Below are 18981 nucleotides of genomic sequence, written 5' to 3'. Positions count from 1 at the left end.
TTTAAATACTAATATGCTGTTGGTGAAGTTGTATGCTGATTCAATCATTCTGGAGTACACTTTGAAACTTTATCCAAAGAGCTTATAAAAACATGCATACTTAATGAGTAAGCAATAATACTGGTAGTTCTGTATCCCAGAGATCATAAAGAAGTGAAATGAACCTACATGTACAAATATTTATAGCAGCTTTTTCTGTGGTGGCAAAGAATTGGAAATTGAAGTGACTTCCATCAATGGGGAATGGCTGAAGAAATTGTTGTACATTATTGTGATGGAATACTATTGTGCTTTAAGTAATGATGAGGAAGATGTGCTCAGAAAAACATGGAGAGATGAACACATAGAAATGTGTTCTGCATTAGTCCACATAAATAATCAATGTCAAATTACTTGCCTTCTCAATGGAGGGGCATGAGAGGGAGAAGAAAATTTGGACTCAATATTAAAAAAAAAAAGAATGTTAAAAATTGTTTTTCCATGTACTGGGGAAAAAATATTAAATAAATAAGACCTTTCTATACCTGAGGTCTTCTCTAAAGCCCAAGAGCTTTATGGATTATTCAGAGGAGGTTATGGAGGCAAACTATAAAGAGAAGGACTCTTGAAGATCAGTATCTGCTTGAGATATTTCAGGAATCTCTATGAATGTTACTGTGGGTAGAGCCAACAAGAAACCTTCTGAGTTACCCAAACCATCCCATGCACACAACACCAAACAGTACTGAGTCCTTAGGAGTTGTGTAAAGTATATTTCTATCCTAGGGATAAAAGTGAAGGATAATGGAGAAATTCATCACACTAAGTCCGCTTACAAAAGCCCTTGTATTTTCTGTGAACATGACCAATGACTTGATAATTTATTGTAGCCTACTGGGAACAAGTCATCATTATCATCATCAACAACAATAAACATTTATACAGTGCCCACTGTTTTTACTTATTTTATTACAGCCTTGAGAAGCTGATTTCTTTTACCAAGAGAAAAGAGGCTGAGTGAGTTAAGTAAGTAGGGAGTCTGCAAGAAGGAAAGGAAGCAAGGAATGGAATAAGCACAGAAGGTAGAAAGGAAGGAAACAAGAATTAAGTGCCTATTAGGAGACTGGAACTGGGCTAAGTGCTTTAAAAATATCTCATTTGATCATCACAACCTCTCTGGAAGGCAGGTGATATTATTACTCATATTTCAAACTTGAGGAAATTAAGGCTTAAGTGACTTGCTTAATGACACATAGCTAGTGTCTAACCACAGATTTCAACTCAGGTCTTCTTGACTCTAGACCTAGTGCTCCAGTTGCTGAAACACCTAGGTATCCTTAGGTCCATATCTGTAACTATTCCTTGACCTCATCAGTGTTGTACAGCAGCTAGCCCAGGTAAAGGATAAGACCACAGTGGCAGAGCCCATCTATCAGAAGGTAGTTCATATTAGTGTCAAAAGTTGGGAAACCAGTCCTAGAATAATCCACAGTCCAGTTAGCTCAGTCAAGTTTGTAAGAACACAGTGAGTGGCCAGGCACAGACCAGAACAAGCTATTGATACTCACCAAGTGGCTGAGAAGTAAGAGGACTTAGGTTCAAATCCTCTCTCTAATGCTTCTTACCAATGTGACCTAGAGCAAATAACTTAACCTTATTTTCCCTCAGTTTCTTCATCTCTCAAATGAGGTGGTTTGACTTAAATCACTTTGAGATATCTTACAATTTTACTTTTATGGGATCATAGGAATGATATCAGAGGGATAATAGAGGATGTATGTTCAGCAGAAAGACCAGAGCTAGAGATATAGATTTTTTGCATCATTCCAATCAGAAATAAAATTTTCATTTTTTTTCTGCTCACTGTTTTTTGAGAATAACAAAGGTGACAGTTGATTGTGTTCACTACTTCCCATGAACTCCATTTTCCCTAGTTAAAATCAAACTCCTCTGTTACAGTAATTAAACTTCAAATGCTTTAACTCCCAGAGAGTAACATTTCATTTGCAACAAACAATTTCAGTGAGTCGATGGTGTAGCTTATTTGTACACATTAGATTTGCACCTATTACATCACACTTATTATTAGGGTTAGGTTGAAGACACCCATTGCAGATTGCATCAAAGCCCTTCTTGTTGACATGATAGTCACAGCCCTGTTGAGAGATGAGCTCATCTAATTTGACCCCAGTCATTGTTCTCCAGATTCAGGCTCTCCAGGTCCCTCAACATGACAGCACTAGGTTCTTATAACTTGAATCCTAAGAATTCCTCTAAGCCCCACTGGATGTCAGTCTTCAAGACTACAACAAGCATACCACTGTGATTCAATAAGTGACTCTTTATTTCTCAAGTTTTGAGATAGGGCTAGGTTGGGGAAGAGATCTTTAAAAATCTCTTTTTTTGTCTCTTCATATTTTATTTCTACATCTGTATGTCTGCATGTAATATATATGTTATTTTTGGTTATGCTTTTTTGCCTTTTCTTCATATTTTTCTACATAATATATATTTAGAAGTGGTTATTAACAATGTAAATATATAATATAATCTCCATTTATCTTTGTGTTATATATATATGTACATATATATATATATATATATATACACACACACATATATATATATATACCCTCCATTTCCATTTAATATATAATATATACACAGGTATGTGTGAATACATGTATGTTTCTCTGCATATTCTCTCACATCTTACATATTTTCTATTTTTTCTCATTTGCTACATTGTTCTTTTTTATTCTTCTCTATATATTTGACTATACTTTATTTTTTTCCTACATAGTAACAAGTACTTTTTTCTTCTCTATTTCACTTTCAGGAAAAACAAGTGACATTTAAATTTCTTTCACTTTTAATTATCCCTACCCCTTTTATTATTTGTCATATAGTGTTTTATTTCTTTCCTCTTCTTTGTTTTTTTTTGTATTTTCTTTCAGTTTCTATGACTCCTCTGTCTTTTCTCTGCTTCTCTGATGTCTCCAATCCTACAAGTTATAAAGTCACTAAATATTACCACCACCATATTGACTTTCTCAACTACCGTTTTTCTCCTTTCCTATTTCTAATTCCTGTTTAATACTGTTTTCCTTCTCTTAACCTTCAGTTCAGGGACTGATTATTTGATAACCTCTCTTCTCCTGCTTCTCCCCAATCCACTCCCCAGGTGAAAAAGAGTGCCTTTTGTAAATGGGATAATCACATTGGTTCTTTCTAGTTCTGCATTGTGAGTTTTTAAACTCAGTGCATATGAGCTGTGTTTCATTTAACATACTTCTTAAGACCCTTCCTAGAGCAAAAAGAAGGGTTTTTTTTGTTTTTTTTTCAATTTAAAAAACTGTGAGTTGCTTTTTGTGGCACAGGTCAAACTTTGCTTTCTCTTTAGATAGCATGTATAAAGAGAAACTCAAATGATAAGTGTTTTTTTCCATTTGACAGGTGAGGAAATTAGACCCAGAAAGGGCAAGCAAATAAGTAGCTCAGAATTACAGAGCAAGTTTTCAGTAGTATGAAAAGAATCGAAGTTCCATTACTCTTAGTATAGGTCTCTTACTGTAACCTTTATTTCTAAGAAGTTTAGATTTATGTTGAAGCTAACTGGACAGTTTATGATATCTAGCATATTTTAGAAATGCCTTCTGCCATCTCTTAATACTTCATACAAGGAGAAATGGATATGAATCAGAAATAAAGCATGCTCTGAGTTTTCATTATGCTCCTTTCCCAATTTACCCCATTACTTTTCAAACTGTATTAATGATTGCTTGAAAAGGAAGTTGAGAGTCTCATTTTAACTTGTACAGCATCTCTTGGGAAATTTAAACTGTCAAATATGCTACTTCTGTTGGAATTTCCCTTTAATATTGCTGTTTTCATTCCTGAAAGATACTAGTTGGTTATATAATTTTTCATTATTATAGAAACCCAATATAGGCTCTATATATTTTATTTTTTTTATCATTACTCTATTACTCCATCTTGTCTGTTATTACCCATTTTTGTTTCCCATTTTTCTTTTTCTGTCATTCTTTTTTATTCCCCCTGAAAGTGCCATCATCATAGCAAATACTTTAGCTAATTAATTCAATTTGTTAATAGATTGTTATGTTGTTGATGTTACCTAACTAATCTTATGTTGCCTTAAACACCTCTTCAAAAGAAAATAATCTGAATCATGTCATGTTTTAGCATTTCTCTCCTCCATTTACCCTATTGTTCCTTTAGCTTACTGTTCTTTCCATGATTACTTCCCTTACTTCCTATTGTTCTTGACAAATTCATCTTATATTTTCTTCAATGATTTCCTTACTTGCCATTGTTAATTCTTCTCCATTTCATTCCTCTATCACTATTCCTCTTCCCTCTTTTCATTCATGAATTGTGATCTTCTCCTTCCCTCCTCCCACCTTCCTATTCTCTTTCTTTTATCCAGGCCACTCACAGGAGATGATTTTTCCATCATTTTATTTTCAAGTTAATAACATATTTTGCTTCAGATAGTCTCACCCTTGTTTCATGGCTCGATTTCTTTTGTTTGTTATTTTTAGCTTAGAGGATAGAGAGCTTGGTTTTGAGACATAAAGATTTGGGAACAAGTCTTGCTACTGTTATATTCTAGCTATGTAACCTTCAACCAAACCCTCAACCTCAAAATGTGCTAAGTAACTCCTTTCAGTGCACTTTGTCTTCTGATTTGCAGGTTTAGAAGGAGTTGCCTTATTCATGAAACTGGCAGTTTACACCCATTCTTATTATGATGTACTTTGTAGGAATGATGTAGTTCCTCATGCACACCATAACCTCCAGGCCCTTGACTCCTCAATTCTTTCCCTGAGAATCACCCTTGCTCTAGCTGCACTACCCTACCTTTACTACCCTAACCCCCTGAAGAACCAACTTAACTCTATCTTATTCTTTTCTCTTGAATCCCTTGCCCCTTAGCTTATTTCTGTTATTTCTGTCCCAAGCCTTTGTTGTGTATTGCTCCCAAAGTCTGCTGCCTTCTTTCCTACACACATGCTTCTGAAGAAAGCTGTGAAGAACAAAACAAAGTATGCTGAAACTGTGTTGATTGGACCCACTATAAATTTGTTCAGTAAATTCAATTGGTTACTAACCTCAACTAGGCGCTCAATGCTGCATGACAATCCTTTTATTCCTCCCTAATTAACTCACTATCTCAGTCATTATAGCAGCTCTTCTAAAATTCTTTGCCCTTTTTTGATCTTCTGGTGCTGTCTTATTACCCTCCCCTCTCAGCTGAGAAACTTGTTTCATATTTTACTGAAAACTGTGAAGCCATTTCCTAATAAGCTCTCTGTTCTGTCATCCTAATTTCATATCACTCACATGCCTTCTGATAGTTCTTCACCTTTATCTCACTTAATGAGGTGGCCATTTTCCAACTTATCTTCTCCAGCAGATTTCCCCCAATCATTTCAGTTTCTCACTTATGTCTATCCCTATCCACTGGCTATTTCTCTCTTGCCTATAAACATACTTATGTCTACCCAATGCTCAAAAATTCCTTACTCTGTGCATCCAAAGACTCTGTTATCATTCTTTTTTGTGGCTCCTTTCCTTTACTTTAAATCTCTTTTTTAAGTCACTACCTCTGACTTCTTACTTCAACATCCAATGAAATATGCTCTCCTCAAAGTTATTCAAAATTTCTTAGTTGACAAAAATGAATGGTCTTTTGTCAATCCTTGTCTTTGTTGACATCAGTCTTTGGCCCTGTCAATCACTTTCTTGATACATTCTTTACTGTAAGTTTTCCGGAACCTGGTTCTCTTCTGAACTATCTAATGACTCCCTCTTGGTCTTTTTTGCTAGATCTTCATCTAAGTCATGCCTACTCATCTTGGGCAACCCATAGGGCTCTGTTCCCAAACCACACTTTCTGCTCCCTCTATATTGTTTCACTTGGTTATCTCATCAGCTTGCAATAATTCAGTTAGTATCAGTTTGCTAAAGATTCTCAAGTGTACTTTTCCAACCCTATTTTCTCTCTTGACCAGCAGTCTTCCAAATCCAATGGCCTATTAATAATCTCAAATTAATTGTTCCACAGACATTAAACTCAACATATCCAAACCTGAACTTATTACATTAACACAAAACCCACACCTTTCATAACTTCTCTCTTACTTTTGGAACTAACACCATTCTTCTAGGCACCCAGGCTGCCCACCTAAATGTAACCCTCAGTTCCTTATTCTCATACCCCATTTCTAATCTGTGGTAAAATCCTTCCCATTTTACCTTCATAACATCAATTGCATATATATCCTCTCTTTTCTGTCACTGCAAATATCTTGATGTGGGCTTTTTTCTGAAGTCAGCCTGTTCATCATTTCTTATGGCATGATAATATTTCATTACATTCATATACCACAACTTGCTCAGCCATTCCCCAATTGATGGGCATCCTCTCAATTTCCAATTCTTGCTACCGCAAAAAGAGCTGCTATGAATATTTTTGTACATATGGGTCTTTTTTTCCCCCATTTATATGATATCTTTAGGATACAGCCTAGAAATGCTACTGCGGGGTCAAAGAGTATGCACATTTTTATAGCCCTTTGGGCATAGTTCCAAATTGCTCTCCAAAATGGTTATATCATTTCACAACTCTACCAACAATGCATTAGTGTTCCAGTTTTCCCACATCTTCTCCAACATTTATCATTTTTCTGTTTTGTAATGTTGGCCAATCTGATAGGAGTGATGTGGTACTTTATAGTCCATTTGATTTTCATTTCTCTAAACAATATTGATTTAGAGCATTTTTTCATATGACTATAGATGACTTTAATTTCTTCATCTGAGAACTGCCTGCTAATATCTTTGACCATTTATCAATTGGGGAATGACTTGTATTCTTATAAATTTGACTTTTCTATATATTTTAGAAATGAGGCCCTTATCAGAGACACTGCTTGTAAAAATTCTTCCCCAATTTTCTACTGTCTTTCTAATCTTGGTTGCATTGGCTTTGACTACAAAAATTTTTCAATCTAATGTAATCAAAGTTATCCATTTTGCATTTTGTAATGTTTGCTATCTCTTGTTTGGTGATAAATTCTTCTGTTCTCCATAAATCTGGTAGGTAAACTATTTCTTGCTCTCCCAGTTTGCTGAAAGTATCAGCCTTTAGATCTAAATCACTAACCCATTTTGACTTTATTTTGGTATATGTTGTGAGATTTTAATCCATGCCTAATTACTGCCATACTCTTTTCCACTTTTCCCAGTATTTTTTTTTCAAAGAGTGGGTTCTTATTCCAGAAGATTGGGTCTTTGGCTTTATCAAATAATAGATTACTATAGTCATTGACTAATGTGTCTTGAATATTTATCCTATTCCACTGATCCACCACTGTATTTCTTAGCCAGTATCAAGCAGTTTTGATGATTGCTGCTTTATAATACAATTTAACATCTGGAATGGCTAACCCACCTTACCCTGCGTTTCTTTTCACTAGTTCTCTTGATATTCTGGACTTTTTGTTCTTCCAAATGAATCATAATTTTTTCTAGCTCTATAAAATAATTCTTGGTATTTTGATAGGTACGGCACTGAATAAGTAAATGAGCTTAAGTAGAATTGTCATTTTTATTATATTAGCTCAGCTTACCCATGAGCAACTGATGTTTTTCCAGATATTTAGATCTGACTTTATTTGTGTGGAAAGTGTTTTGTAATTGTGTTCATGTAGTTCCTGGGTTTGTTTCAGTAGGTAAACTCTTAAATATTTTATAATGTCTAGAGTAACTTTACATGGAATTTCTCTTTCCAGCTATTGGGCTTTTTTGGTAATATATAGAAATGCCAATGATTTATGTGAGTTTATTTTATAGCCTGCAACTTTGCTGAAGTTGTATATTATATCAGCTAGTTTTTTTACTTGATTCTCTAGGATTTTTTAAGTATATCATCATGTCATCTGCAAAGCATGATAGCTTCATTTCTTCTTTGCCTATTCCAATACTTTCAATTTCTTTTTCTTCTCTTATTGATAAAGATAACATTTCCAGTACAATATTGAACAACAGTAGCAATAATCTACACCCTTGTTTCATCCCTGATCTTATTGGAAATGCTTCCAGCTTGTCCCCATTACATGTGATGTCAGTAATTAGATAACATACTGAAACTTATGGGATGCAGCGAAAGCAGTTCTTAGGGGAAGTTTTATAACTCTAAATTCTTACATAAATAAAACAGATAAAAAGGAGATCGATGAATTGGGCATACAACTAAAAAAACTAGAAAAAGAACAAATTAAAAACCTCAATTTAACACCAAATTACAAATACTGAAAACCAAAGGAGAAATTAACAAAATTGAAATTAAGAAAACTATTGAATTAATAAATAAAACTAAGAGCTGGTTTTATGAAAAAAAAAACAATAAAATAGATAAACCTTTGGTTAATTTAATTTAAAAAAAGAAAAAAGAAAAACAAATTACCAGTATCAAAAATGAAAAGGATGAATCCACCACCAAGGAAGAAGAAATTAAAACAATAAGTAGGAACTATTTTGCTGAACTGTATGCCAACAAATTTGACAACCTTAATGAAATGGATAAACATTTACAAAAATATAAATTGCCCAGATTAACAGAAGAGGAAGTAAAATACTTAAATAACCCTATTTCAGAAAAAAAAATTGAACAAGCACTGATGAACTCCCTAGGAAAAAAATCTCCATTGTCAGTTGGATTTACAAGCAAATTCTATCAAACATTTAAAGAAGAATTAATTCCAATACTACATAGACTATTTTAGAAAATAGGCAAAGAAGGAGTCTTACCAAATTCTTTTTATGATACAAATATGGTGCTGATACCTAAACCGGGCAGAGTCAAAGCAGAGAAAGAAAATTACAGACCAATTTCCCTAATGAATATAGATGCAAGAATTTAAATAAAATATTAGCAAATAGAGTATAGCAATTTATCACAAGTATAATACACTATGACCAGGTGATTTATGCCAGGAATATAGGGCTGGTTCAACATTAGGGAAACCATCAGCATAATTGATCATATCAACAACAAAACTAACAGAAACCCCATGATCATCTCAAAAGATGCAGAAAAAGGTTTTGACAAAATACAATCACCCATTCCTATTAAAAACACTAGAGAACATAGGAATAAATGGAGTCTTCCCTAAAATAATAAATAGTATCTACCTAAAACCTTCAGCAAGCATCATATGAATAGAAATTTTGACTTTCAAATACAAGACTCAAGAGAAGCATGAAAAGGTAAACAGGAAAGAGAAATCATAAGCACTTATTAAAGTTGAACTGTTTACATTCCTACATGGAAAGATGATATTTGTGACTATGAGACCTTTCTTGGTACTGGGGTATTAGAGGGAATATACATGTAGACAGAGTGAAAAGGGTGAGTTGAATACAAAGAGATAATATCTAAAAAATAAAATTAGGGGTGAGAGAAGATTATACTGGGAGAAGTAGAAAGGCGTGGTAAAATGGGGTAAATTATCTCACATAAAAGAGGCAAGAAAAAGCTTTTACAGTGGAGGGAAAGGGGGGTTAGACAGAATGAGTGAACCTTACTGTCATCAGATTTGGCTTAAGGAGGGAATAACATATACACTACATTTGGTATGGAAATCTATCTTACCCTACAGGAAAACAGGGGGAAAAGGGATCAGAGAGGGTGGGATGACAGAAGGGAGAGCAAATTGGGGGAGGGCATAATCAGAAGCAAACACTTTTGAGAAGGGATAGAGTCAAAGGAGAGAATAGAATAAATGGGGAGGCAGGAAAAGATGGAGGGAAATATAGTTAGTCTTTCACAACAAGACCATTATGGAAATGTCTTGCATGACTCCACATGTATAACTTACATCAAATTGTTTGCTTTCTCAATAAGGGTCGGTGGGCAGAGAGGAAGGGAGAGAATTTGGAACTCAAAGTTTTAAAAACAAATGTTAAAAATTGCTTTTGCCTGCAACTGGGAAATAAGATATACAGGTAAAGGTGTATAGAAATCTTCCTGCCCTACAGAAGAAGAGAAGAGGAAGGGGATAAGAGAAGAAGGGGTGATAGAAGGAAGCGTAGATTGGGGGAAGGGATATTTAGAACGCACGCAGTCTTGGGGTGGGGGAGGGATGTGATAGAGAGAAAATTTGGAACTCAAAATCTTGTGGAAATGAATGTTGAAAACAAAAAATAATTAAATAATTAAATAAATAAAGAGATTTTTAAAAATATTATGATGATCATCATCCAAAAAAACATTATTCACAGAAATTGAGACAGAGCTAAATAATTAGACAAATATTAATTGCTGATGGGTAGGTGAAACTAACATGAAAATAATACTTTAAATTAATTTACTTGTTTACTACAATTCTTATCAAACTACTTAAGACATATAATCTCATTTTTGATTCTCAAAATAATCCTGTGAAGTAGGATTTATAATAATTTTAATACATTTGTTTTAAGATGATGATGATAACGAAAAGCCATTAGACACGGCATAAGTAGCTTTGTTTATGATCATGGAAAGTGGTGTATTTTGGTTGATGGCAAGATCCACGGTATGAACCACTTGCTATAGAGCTGTGGTGATATGGAATAAGTCATGTGACATTTACAATTTGAGTAGGTGGGAGGTCAAGGTATTTGAGAGAATATTTATATGTTTCTTGAAGAACCTCAATATGAGAGCAGGAGTTGAGGGAGAAAGACTAAAAGCCAGGCACTGAATTCATTGAGGAAGGAAAGAGACAGCCCTGGAGATGAATAGACGAGAGCCTCCAGAATTTTCATTGGGTTATAAATATGGATTGAATGAATCTCTGTAGAAATGGAATGAATAATGAGTTTACTACTCAGCTTGAATTGCTTGAGCTCCCTTATTATCCGTGAGAGGCTGAAATAACCTGGAAATAAAAATCAGCGATCAGGAGATCGAATGAGTGTTGCTTGAGTTTGGCATGCCATAATCCTTTGTAGTGTCTCCTGGGTGAACCTGGAACACTCCTACTGTGCCAGAAGCCACAGGGTTGGCTCAGACTGGTTCATACCAGTCCCAAATATCCTGCACAAACAGCTTGCACAAACATCCTGATTCTGGGAACTTTGTATTCCTCCTATTCTCCTGCCTTTCTTTGTCGTACAACCATATAAACTTCTCTCTAAATTCCTAATCTTTGGAGCAGACAGATCAGGTCTCTGGTCCCCTGAACATGTGCTGGACATCTCAGCAAATGCTGAAGAGTTTTGCACTTGAACTGTACTTTCATTTTCTCTGTTTAGACAGATGCTATGCCCATTTGATCGCTTGAAAAGAAGAAAGGATACTGAGCAAAGACGTGAAGAGAATTTTAGAAAAGGTTAGATGTTATAGATCATTTTCATTTACTGAATAGGAATATAAAGGGGAATAGGTATTATTAAGTTGTGCAAAGAACCTTTACAAAAATTGACCAAGTTCTAGGGTAAAAAATTTCATAAAGAAGTGAAGACAAGTAGAAATGTTAAACATATCATTTATGGACTACAATATACACAAATTTAGTTAATAAAGGACTTTTGAAGAAGGGACTCAAATGTACTGTAGGCTAATTAGCTTGATCCTAAAGAACTGTCAAATCAATGCATAGATTCTTTACTTTCTTGAGGAGAGGAGGGAGGAAGAAAAATTTGGAACTTTAAATCTTATAAAAAATGAATGTTGAAAACTATCTTTACATATAATTTGAAAAAAATACTATTTGCAATAAAAAGAACTGGAAAATCAAGGAAATAATCATAGAAAGAATAGATTAACTTAAAAAATGACAACAAAGTGACATACCAATATTAGTAGAATGCAGCCAAAGCAGTCCCCTACCTAGCTAAATGGTACAATGGTAGAGTGCTGGGCTTGGAGTCAAAAAGACCCCAATTCAAATCAGGCCTCAGACTGCTGTTGTTGTTTGTCCTTCATTCTTAAAGAGGACCAATGACATCAGGAGGGTAATGATTCAAGTGAATTGGATGTGAGGCAGGGCTGTGCCAATTAATCTGTGTTTCTATGGTACTTTGTTGAAAATAATTTTTTGTTACATTGTGGTTGGAAAAGTATGCATTTAATATTTCTGGTTTTCTGTATTTGGCTGTGAAGTTTTTGTGCCAAAATACATGGTCAATTTTTGGAAAGATACCATATACTATTGATATAAAAGTTTATCCTTTTATCCCTTTTAAATTTTCTTTTGAAGTTATATACATTTTCTAAAATTTTATTCATCTACTTATCTTCTTTCTTATTGTTAGAATTATCTAGACCTGAAAGAGGAAAGTTGAGGTTCCCCACCAGCGTAGTTTTACTATTTCCTCCTATAACTCATTTAATATTTCCTTTAAGAATCAGGATGTTATACCTTCTGGTGTATATATGTTTGGTTTTGGTATTATTTCATTGTCTAAGGTACCTGTTATCAAGATATAGTTTACCTGCTTATCATTTTGTAATTTGGTCTCTTTTGCTTTGTCTGAAATCATGATTGATAACCCAACCTTTGTTTGCCTAGCAGAAGCATAATAGACTCTGTTTTATTCCCCTACTGTTACTCTGAGAGTGTCTTTCTATTTCAGGTGTGTTTCTTGTGAACAACATATTGCTGGATTCTTGGGGTTTTTTTTAGCCATTTTGCCATCCCCTTCTGTTTTATGGGTGCATCCATCCCATTCACTTTTACAGTTATGATTCCTAACTGCACATTTTCTTCCATCTTTTTTTCTTACATTGATCTTTCTCTCACTCTTATTATCCAGTTCTTCCTCTAAAGTCTGTTTTGATCCTGATTACTGCCCTGCCCTCTTGATGAAAAGACTAGAGGTTAAAAGAAAATCTGACTTCAAATAAAAGACTCAAGAGAAGCATAAAAATGGAAACATGAAAGAGGAACCATAAACGACTTGATACAGTTAAAATGTTTATACCCCTATATGGGGAGAAGATACATGTACCTTCTTAGAACTTTATCATTATTATGGAAATTAGTAGGATTCAACATAAAAGGAGAGTGTGGAAATGAATTGATTATGTTGTATGATGTAAAAAAAATGTGGATATTTGAGTAAGAGGGATAATCTGGAAGAAGAGTATAAGGAGAGAAAGCATAGTGAAAATTGTCTCAGGTAAAAGAGGCATGCAAGGAAGAGCTTTTATAGTGAGAGATAATTGTAGTTAGGGGCAGTGTGAGCAATGCTTGAGCCTTACTCACATTTAAATTGATTCAGAAAGGGAAATGTGTGTGTGTGTGTGTGTGTGTGTGTGAGAGAGAGAGTGTGTGAGAGAGAGAGAGAGGAGAGAGAGAGAGAGAGAGAGAGAGAGAGAGAGTGAGTTTGTGTGTATATATTACCCAACAGGGAAATAGGTGGGGAAAGCAATAAGAGAAGTATGAGATGATAAAAGCAACTGCAGACAGAAGAAGGCAGTGGTCTGAAGCCAAAGAGACCTTAGAGGAGGGACAGGATAAAAAGAGTGAGAGAAGGATAAATAGAAGAAAATAGGATGCAGGGAAATGCACACTTAATAATCATAACTGTGAATCTGAATGTGTTGAACTCACACATAAAATGGAAGCAAATAACAGAATGGATTAGAAATGAGAATTCAATTATATTTTCTTTATAAGGAAAAAGACTTGAAACAGAGAGACACACAAAATAAAAGTAAGGGGCTGGAGCAGAAAGTACTGTACTTCAGATGAAATTTAAAAAAAATGGAGGTAGCAATCATGATCTCAGACAAAGCAAAAGCAATAATAGACCTAATTAAGAACAAATCATAGAAATAATAATTTCATTAAAGGGAATGACAATGAGACAACATTCCAAAATTTGTGGGATGCAAAGTAGTACTTAAGGGAAAAATTATTTCTCTTAATGCATATATAAATAAAAGAGAGAAAGAGAAGATCCATGAATATAATTTTTAAAAAATGGAAAAATAGCAAATAAAAATCCTTGGTAGAATACCAAAATAGAAATCCTGAAATTCAAAGGAGAGATAAATAAAATTTAAAGCAACAAACCATTGAACTAATAAATAAAACTAGGTTCTGGTTTTATGGAAAAATAATGAAAAAGACAAAGAATTGGCTTTGTGATTTTTTAAAAAATAAAAAAGTAAATTACTAGTAATCAAAAATGAAAATAAACTTGAAGCTTTTCACATAACATAAGTAGTGAAGCAAGAATGTCCATTATCACCACCACAGTAATAAGGGAAGAAAAACTGAAGGAATAAAAATAGGCAATGAGGATACAAAAATATGACTCTTTGTGGATGATATGATGGTATACTTAGAGAACCCTAGAGAATCTACTTAAAACTAGTTGAAACAACTAACTTCAAGAAAGTTGCAGGATACAAATTAAACCCACATAAATTGTAAGAATTTCTGTATATTATCAGCAAAGCCCAGCAGGAAAAGATAGAGAAATTTCATTTAAATTTCATTTAAAATAACTGCAGATAATACAAAATACTTGGGAAATCTACCTGCAAGACAAATCCAGGGATTAGCCGAACACAATTACAAAAGACTTTTCACACAAATAAATCTAAATAATAATAATGATAATAAATAAATAGATATGAATATTTGAGAAATTTCAATTGCTCATGGTAGGCTGATTTATTATAATAAAAAATGACATTTCTACTTAAATTAATTTACTTATTCAGTGCAATGCCAATTACATTACCAAAGAATTATTTTATAGAGCTGGAAAAAAAACACTAACAAAATTCATCTGGAACACAAAAAAAGTCAAGCATATCAAAGAAATCAATGAAAAAAAATGTTAAGGAAGGTGGCAGAGCAGTTGCAGATTTGAAACTTTATTACACAAAGGTAATTATTAAAACAATCTCGTGTTGGCTAAGGAACAGGGTGGAGGAACAGTGGAATAGATTAGATACAGAATACATAGCCATAAAAGAATACAGTGATCTAGTGTTTGATAAATTCTAAAATCCAAGCTTCTGCAGTATGAACTCAAGATTTGACAAAACTGCTGAGAAAACTCAAAGCAGTATGGCTGAAACTATGCATAGGTCAAAATCTCACACCTCATACTAAGATAAAGTCAAAACTGATAAATGATTTAGTCATAAAGAGTGATATTATAAGTAAATTAGGGAAACATTAAAAGATGTACATGTCAGATCTATGGATGATGCAAGTGATTATGACCAAAAAAGAAATAAAATACACACATGAAGTAAAATTGTTAATTTGATTATGTGAAATTGAAAGGTTTTTACACAAACCTAACTAATGCAACCCAAATTAGAAGAAAATGAAACTGGTTTTTTTTTTTTGCAGCAAATTTCTCTGATAAAGGTGTTGTTTCTCAAATACATAGGGAACAGAAATAAGAGCCATTTCACAATTGGTTGATGGCCAAAGGATATGAACAAGCAGTTTTCAGCAGATGAAAATCACAGCTATCAATAATCACATAAAAAAAATGCTTTATATCACTATTGGTTAGAGAAATGTAAATTATAGTAGCCCTGAGATACCACCCAGCCCTATCAGATTGATCAAAATGACAGAAAAGAAAAATTACAATTGTTGAAAGGGATGTGGAAAAGTTGGGACACTAATGCACTGCTAGTGGAGTTATGAACTAATCTGAAGAACAATTTAGAATTATTTACCCAAAGTGCTATAAAACTGTGCATACACTGATCCAGCAATACCACTACCAGGTCTGTATCCTACATTGATTGAAGAGAAGGGAAAAGGGCTTATTTGGAAAAAAAAATTATAGCAGCTATTTTTGTGGAGGCAAAGAATCAGAAATTGATGTCATGCCCATCAGTGAAGAATGGCTGAACAAGTTGTGGTATATGATTATGATGCAATACTTGTTCTATAAGAAATGATGAGTAGGATGTTTCAGAAAAACCTCAGAACACTTGTAGGAACCCGTGCAAAGTGAAGTGAGCAGAACCAGGAAAGCACTGTACATAGTAACAGCAATATTGTAAGGATGAGCAACTGTGAAAGACTTAGCTACTGTGATCAAGACAATGGTCCTAGACAATTCCAAATGATCCATGATGAAAAATGCTATCAACCTTCAGAAAGAGAACTGATGACCTTCGAATGCTAATTGAAACATACTTTTAAAAAAAACCTTTATTTTCATCTTTTCATTTTGTTTGTGCTTTCTTATGCATCATGGTTAATATGGAAATATGTTTTGCATGACCTCACATATATCACCGAAATCAAATTTCTTGCCATCTTAAGGAGGGATGGAGAAGAGAGAATTTAGAACTCAGATTTTTTAGAAAATGCTTGTTAAATTTTTAACATGTAATTGGGAAATATTTAATGAAATAAATAAAAATAATTTTAAAAATGAAGTTGTTTGGAGGGGAATTTGGGGAGAATTTAGTTGAATTGCTACCTATGCTCTATCGACTTGTCTCCACCCCCCTTGCCTTCACCTGATTTTTTTTTGAAAAATAAATTTTAATCCAAAAGTTTTAAGCATTAGTATACCTCAGCTATTTACAATGATATTTACAGTGACTCATAACTACTCTTGTGGAAGGCATAGAGAGTACAAAAAAATACAATGAATTTTAACTCAATTACAGTCAGTTCTACTGGACACAAGCCAAAGTATGTACAAGAAAGTGATGAAAGACAGATGAATATGTTAAAACTTTTGTATTTTAAAATCGGGGGAATGAAATGTCATTCACGGTTTTTGCCTGACAAGCAGGTGGCTTCAATCAGAGCCAAAGGAAAGGCCCTTGTTTTGTAGGCTGGGGCTGAGCTCCCTCTGCTCTCACCCAACTAACATATTCATGAGAAATGTTTCTAAGATCCTTTTTTAAAGGTTTAGGATTTGGTCATATGGTACACTAATAGCCTTTAGTCTGATCTGGTAATAAGCAGCAGCTTTGAACAAATCGAAGAGGTAGAGAATGTGGTCACTCTTTAAAAACATTTCTACCATCAACAACTAGCCAACCTAACCACTCCTGTGGCACTTTTAGGACTATCCAAGGTTGCCTGGAATAAGCAAAGAAAGGCATCAGCTCAAATTTTGTTGGAAAGCTTTTTACAAAATATCTGGTGTGCCCAGATTCCTCCCCCAAAGCCCTTCTACTGTGATTCTAGCTACCATATTAGTTTTAGGTCATATTTACAATTCAGTAATATATACTCCATGTACATCACCATGGGATTTCCTATTTAACCTGTGTAGATGAGGTTATGTTCATTTCATAGTGCATAGCACAGTGTCACTATTTTAAATATAACAAAATATGTATAGTTTTGTATTTGTTTTTATGACATATTGGTCAAACTCAAACTTACTGGGGTCCAAGGACTAAGCATCAGCTAAGTAATACTTTGGGATGAGAAGCTAGCACCTGCATCATCACACTGATGGCAGGATCTATCTTGTGAAAGGCAGGGGCCACCTCCATCAGAAGCTTCCTCTACTGCAGGACATCCTAGCTCAGCACAGGAGACATCTATCCTATTCTACTCTAGTCTATATAGGTACCTCTTCAGAGTAATTCTTTAAAAAATGGCTGATTAAAAATGAGTAAAGAAAAAGCTAAGAAGATACTATTTACTATTTGGTAATAGTAAAAGGTTATTTAAAAAGTTATTTCTTCAGCTAGCCACCAATTTCAATAAGTACACTGCGGGACATCTTGTAATGATGTGCATAGAGGACAGAGGAAAATGGAGTCTCAAAAGCCATCCTAGATTACAAGTTGTTGGCAACTGTTTCCTTAATGGTTATTGCAGGAATAGGCCCAATGTGACTCCATATGTACCCTTTCTCTGGTCTAGTGGGAACAGTGGGGAATGGTGAAGATCGAGACTTGAAATATTCTGAAGGTGTATAAGTTCCAAATATTCCATCTTCCTTGGAAGATCTTCTTCTGGTCCTATGATATAAGATGCCAGATCAAACTGATCTTCAGGACTGGCCATCGTGGGGATGAGCCATGTTAGCTCTGTGCTCTTCTCGCAGTACTGGTCCTGGAGAAGCCCCTTATCTGAGCATAGTACATTTTTCCATGTTTTTCATCAACTACAGGAACAACATCTCCAATTTGATAACGCATTCCCTTGTGAAATATAGATTCTGCAGTAATGATGGTGGAAATTGCTTCAGGAGCTTTGATGGGGTTCTTCAGCTTAAAGATGTGCCTGTGGCCCTTGCCCTTGGTGGATACCTTCTTCTCAGCCGCAGGGGCTGACTTATACTTGGTGTTCCACAGGGGCACCAAGCACCAGTGAGCCTCCTGCTTGTTCTGCTTGCCACCATTGCTCTGCTGCGAGGCCGCCGCTGCCGCCTGCTATGCTCGGGGTCCCGGCAAGCCCATGCGGTGGTTGCAGAGGATCTCGCCCTGCGTGCCCTTCTTCCACATGGACTACAACGTGGTCCAGCACACGCTGCACATGGGCTTCAGGCCCAGCGGCATGGCAGCCGGTGGCGTGGGCGGCCCCCAGGGCCTCAGCTACATGGGAATCACGACTGTGGAGCCACAGCTCTCGCTGCCACCGTCGCCTCTCCTTCACCTGATTTTTAACGAGAGGTCAGAACATGTACCCTTTTTAGAGAGCCAGAGTATGAAAGTCACAATTCATGGAATGTGAACCAGTCCATAGATCAAGGAGTTCCTTAACCACATTTCCCTCAAATCTTTTCATGTCTGTTAAAATATGATTGATTTTCTTTTTATAATGTTATTTGTGCCCACCATTACTGACATTTAACATTTATTTTCTTGAACAAAGCATTCATAATGAAAAAAGTATGAGACATTTTTGTAGACTACAAAGTTTTGGCCTTACATTCTTTTTTAAACCATCCTTTCCCATATATTTCTCATTATTTTCACTTAGTCTAGACTTTGCTTAGAAGTCACTGAGTATTGACATG

At 34.9% G+C, this 18981-nt stretch overlaps 1 pseudogene; it reads right to left on the bottom strand.

The window, feature by feature from the left end:
- Positions 1-17796: 17796 nt before the first annotated feature.
- On the bottom strand, positions 17797-18520 carry LOC110202626 (GATA zinc finger domain-containing protein 1 pseudogene; annotated as a pseudogene).
- Between the last annotated feature and the right edge of the window lie 461 nt (positions 18521-18981).

Source organism: Phascolarctos cinereus, unplaced genomic scaffold (genome assembly GCF_003287225.1).
Source record: "Phascolarctos cinereus isolate Bilbo 61053 unplaced genomic scaffold, phaCin_HiC Scaffold_5;HRSCAF=322, whole genome shotgun sequence".
Taxonomy (NCBI): domain Eukaryota; kingdom Metazoa; phylum Chordata; class Mammalia; order Diprotodontia; family Phascolarctidae; genus Phascolarctos; species Phascolarctos cinereus.
The sequence above is the reverse complement of the archived record's forward strand: the minus strand, read 5'-3'. Positions and strand labels throughout refer to the sequence as shown.